The following is a 4,666-nucleotide window of genomic DNA, read 5'->3' on the forward strand; positions in this document are numbered from 1 at the left end:
TTGCCATTGCACAGGTATACAGAATTGTAAATGTTTCAGTGACTCAGTTATCAGTGTGGGAATGGATTGTAAATGCTGACATGTGAAACACAGCATAAAATGCTGCATTACATGACAACAGTTACTGGGAAAGAGTGACCCATCCATCATCTACCACTTTATCCTCCACATTAGGGTCACGGGAGGAGCTGTGCTAATCTTAGCTGACAGAGGGTGATAGGCAGGGTACACCCGGGACAGGACACCGGTCCATCACAGGGACACATATAGAGACAAACAACCATTCACTCTCACATCAATGGTCAATTTAGAGTGTCCAATTTGCCCAGTCCCCAAATCTGCATATGTCTTTGGACTGTGCGAGGAAACTGGAGAACCCGGAGACAACCCCCACACACACAGGGAGAACATGCAGACTCCATGCAGAAAGACCCTTGTTCTGTTGTGAACCCGGGTCTTTTTGCTGCAAAGGCAAAATCGCTAACCACTACACCAACCGTGTGGCCCGGAGAGAAGGATCATCAACTTTTATTAGTTCCACCTGTGTTTGAAAAGTCAACATGCTTGATACTGAAAAACATCCATGAAAACCAATACAGGAATGCCAAATGTCATTCCTTGATGACAACACCTCCATCTATGTTAATATGTCCAGCATGTTAAGCATTAAAACAACAGTGGTAATACAAAATAAGCTGTGATCATGTTTTTAAAGGGGTCAAGCTTGTTTGTCTATCTGTTTTTGTTTTGTTATGTTGTGTTTTTGTCATTACAATTGGGTCAGTGTTTTGTTGTTGTCCGTACTAACTTTGAAAAAATAGAAATATCATTTTATGAATAAGAAAAGAACATCTTTGTATCTTCGTAGTTCTCTAACTTTGCCTGAGCATCAGAATATATGAAGTAAATGACATGCAGTGGGACTGATGGTGTTTTCAGTTAAAAGTTGTGTGTAATTTTTTTTTATTTTTTAACATATATCTTTACTCATAGTCCACATAGTCATAGTCAGGTATTTGACATAACGGGTCAGGTTTACTGATGGAGAAAAGTGTCCTGGAGAATTATAGCATGTCAACACGTTTTACTAATGTATTATAATATGTACAATATAATATTTCATTATAAAGGTGACACTTTGAATATCCGTACATACTGCTACTCAACAGCCACGTTATATAAATAATGAACTGACCATGATCTGTCCTGCATGTTTTCGTAAAGCTCATGAGCGCCACTCTCAGGTCACTAGTGTTACTTCTCCTCCATGAACACTGTTGTCAAGAGCATCATCCAGTATTTACCACATTTATATGAAACATTCAAAAGAAATACGACTATTTTAGATGTAGGTTCACCTGACAAAGAATGAATTGGAAAACATATTATATGATGCATAAATATATGAACATACAACATAAAAGGGGCGTGCCCCACTGGGGACATACAGTCCAATGTTGGAATGTATTAGTTTACATGATATTTGGTGATGCACTGATTAATGAAAAATATAATATTGATGGAAATTTGAGGTTAACTGTAAAGTGAATAGTTTGAAATTTATCATTTGTATGTGAATATCCAGTTTGGTCCATTTAATGACTGAGCAAAGGCCCCCAAATAAGTAACTAAAAGCTATTAATAATCTTTAATAGGTTTGAATTAATTTGGAAGAACACGTGTAGTTTTCTTATTTATTGTATGTGATTGTATTGATATATTTGGTATTTTCATAAAGGTCTTAAGAATGTAAAAAGGTTAAAATTATAGTATTTTATCTGTTGTGTTTTTTTTGTTTTTTTATACGACATGTGGAACAACAGTTATTTGACTTTAACCTGACTTTGCTTTGCTCTGTTTGTTTGCATATGATCAATTTAAATAAAGTTTTTGTTCAAGATAAATTCTGCGAAGAGTGTGTGTCATCCATGGTGTGTATGTGCCATTTATGTGTGCGTGAGTGTATGCTGTGAGGTTGGCCTTTTTTCTGGTTCACACTCCAGAGCAGAAGGGGGCGGTAATGCACCCATAGATAGACGCCAACCGCCGTAAAACAAAAAGAAGAAGAAGAGAAGACGATAAATTCTGCGCCATCTTTGAGCTTCTAAATGTTCACCTGTCCATGATGTTATTAGTGACTTAACACTCCCTTAATGTCGACTTTTCAATTATAATCGCGGCTGCATTAACCATTAACATGAATTTAATTATCAACGGAATCTTTGAGATGTTCAGTTTCCACTGAAGTCCGACATTAATTCTTGGCTAGCTGTTTGCTACTTCCCTAGCATAAAGGTGAGTGACAGGTGTTTATTTTTCATGGCTAACAACTATGTTAAGCTAACAGCTCGATGGTTTTCTGAGCCAAGGACTCTCTACAAGATATAAAATATAGTCCAAGAACCCCTTACTTTATTCCCCTTAACTGGACAATACATTATCAGATGTTAGATTTGAAGGAAGTACAATTTTTACTTGTGTCACACAATGCATTCTGATGAATACATATGAAAGTACTCACAAGGAATTAGTTACTTACTGAATAAAGCCCCAAAACACCTGAGTCATTTGATAGTGAATTATATTCATGTGATGGAGAAACACACTGTTCTCTCTTCAACTAAGAAAGCTATGTATTTTTTGGTTTTGAACTATCACTCTGGAGACTGCACTGACCCCTTGACATGAACCCCCATCTGAGAACTGTTGGCCTAGAATAGATTAGCAGCAGATGTGTTACTTCGTGTTTGAATCACTATAAATCTTTTTCTTAAAAACACATTTTGCTGTACATAATTGGGTTACCATGTGGACAAAGTTTATCCCAGGTTAACTATGTATGGAGCCACACATTTGGTTCAATGCCTTTTTGTAAAATACATTTTTTGATTCTTAGTTGTTTGTCGTAAACTGACGTTTTACATTTTTCTAGTCAAGCAGCTGACATAGTGAAAACCTTGTGCAATGTATTACTATTCCATCAGTGCAATATGTACTGAAAGGCTGGAATGAAAAATTGTTTTCAATTACATTATTTACTTTTATTATATCTGTCTATCAATCATAACCCTTAAGCACATTTTCAAAACAACACTAAGAAATAAAGCCAAGCAAATATTCACCTTGTACAACTCAACCATATTACTTACATTCCAGTTAATTGGCTGATCAATTAGTAATATTCATTTTCAAAACAACAGTAAAAGAGAAATGTTGGTGGCTATTGCAGTTAGGGCATATCACCACTTGATGTCGCTCTTTTACAATTTTAAGTCACCACTTAATGTACAGGTGTTAAGTCACCATGTTAGGTACATCGATCAAAGTGTAAAGAGTGGCACACGATGTGCTCTCCTACAACCTGAGCCCGTCTGATTTGAGGTTTTACATATTGTGTGTTCAGACATGGTCTTCTGTAGACCTTCTGACACCAGCCCATATGGCACCAGCAACTATGCCAGGTCAAAGTCTCTAAAAATCTACTTTCTTGCTCCTTTTGATGCTCGGTTGATGCTTCAGCAGGTTGCCTAAATTCACTGTGTTGCTGCCATGTGATTAGATATGCTGATTAGAGACTTGCCCTAAGAAAGTTTGTCATTTGTACCTAATAAAGTGGCCAGTGAGTGTATTTTGCAAGCCTGTTTGAATCTGAGTAGCTTCATGTTGGACTTTTATTCTTTTTATTATGACCTTTTATAACTAATTGATTAAGATCGTCCAAGGCCAGTCAGTTACTCAATGATTAGATGATGTCAGATTCATATTATGCTGTATCCCTCCTCTCAGATGTGTGGTAATGTTGCATGTCGCATGAATGTCTTTTTCTGTCTCCTTTAAATTAGCTCTTCCAGTCGAGACTCATCATGTGGTCATGGATTTTAGCCAGGACTGAGACAGAGAATTCACTGCAGTTGGAGAGTAAACTCGTAAGTGACCAACGCATCTTGAAAAGGGAACTTAATTAGCTTTGATTTATGAATACACTTAAGCCACTTGTTGAAAAGATGATCAATACTGAATAATTGACCTTGATCTCTTCATCATTCCTGTTCCAGTTACTGCTAAGTTGACATTGGACTCCATCAATGTCCTTGTCATTATTGCTTTCCTCCTTTTCCTCCTATTATTATAGTTTCAGCTTTCATTTCACACTGCCTTCATCACAACCAAAGCCAATCTAATGAGAACATTTGTTTATATAAAGACAGTCTATTCAAATTTGAAAATTGATACTCACACCAAAAGACAGACATTGTCAATTTGGCACAGGTGGCTGTTGCTGTGGCTCGACTGGGAACATAGTCATGCTGACTGGCAGCTCTGTGTAAAGTCAGATGTTCTGGCTCACACGCAACCAAACCTCACTGTACTCAACCACAGATTCCTGCACTGAGGTGGAACTGGTGAGAAAGCCAAAACCCACACATGCGCACACACACACACACACACACACAGTCTGTTTCACACCAGCTGGAGCTATGCAGAAGTCCATTTACGTCAAACATATGAACCTACGAGCCAAACCTATGAAATCATTTATCAAGTGTGCTGCTCTAACAACACAACAGCACAATAGAGGGAATATTAAATAACGCTGGTTTCACTCTCTCTCTTTTTTTTAAACATTGGTTTGCCATTTGAAAACTTGAAAACTCAATATTTTTAA

General features: G+C 37.2%; 1 long non-coding RNA gene across 1 annotated transcript; it reads left to right on the forward strand.

Annotated features, from left to right (window-relative positions):
• The first annotated feature begins 2,121 nt into the window (after window positions 1-2,121).
• On the forward strand, window positions 2,122-4,392 carry LOC122774284. Its single transcript, XR_006360979.1, has 3 exons — window positions 2,122-2,295; window positions 3,843-3,926; window positions 4,270-4,392. It is a non-coding gene; the product is annotated as an uncharacterized LOC122774284 (long non-coding RNA).
• The last annotated feature ends 274 nt before the right edge of the window (window positions 4,393-4,666 follow it).

This window comes from Solea senegalensis, linkage group LG9 (genome assembly GCF_019176455.1).
Source record: "Solea senegalensis isolate Sse05_10M linkage group LG9, IFAPA_SoseM_1, whole genome shotgun sequence".
NCBI classification, from domain to species: domain Eukaryota; kingdom Metazoa; phylum Chordata; class Actinopteri; order Pleuronectiformes; family Soleidae; genus Solea; species Solea senegalensis.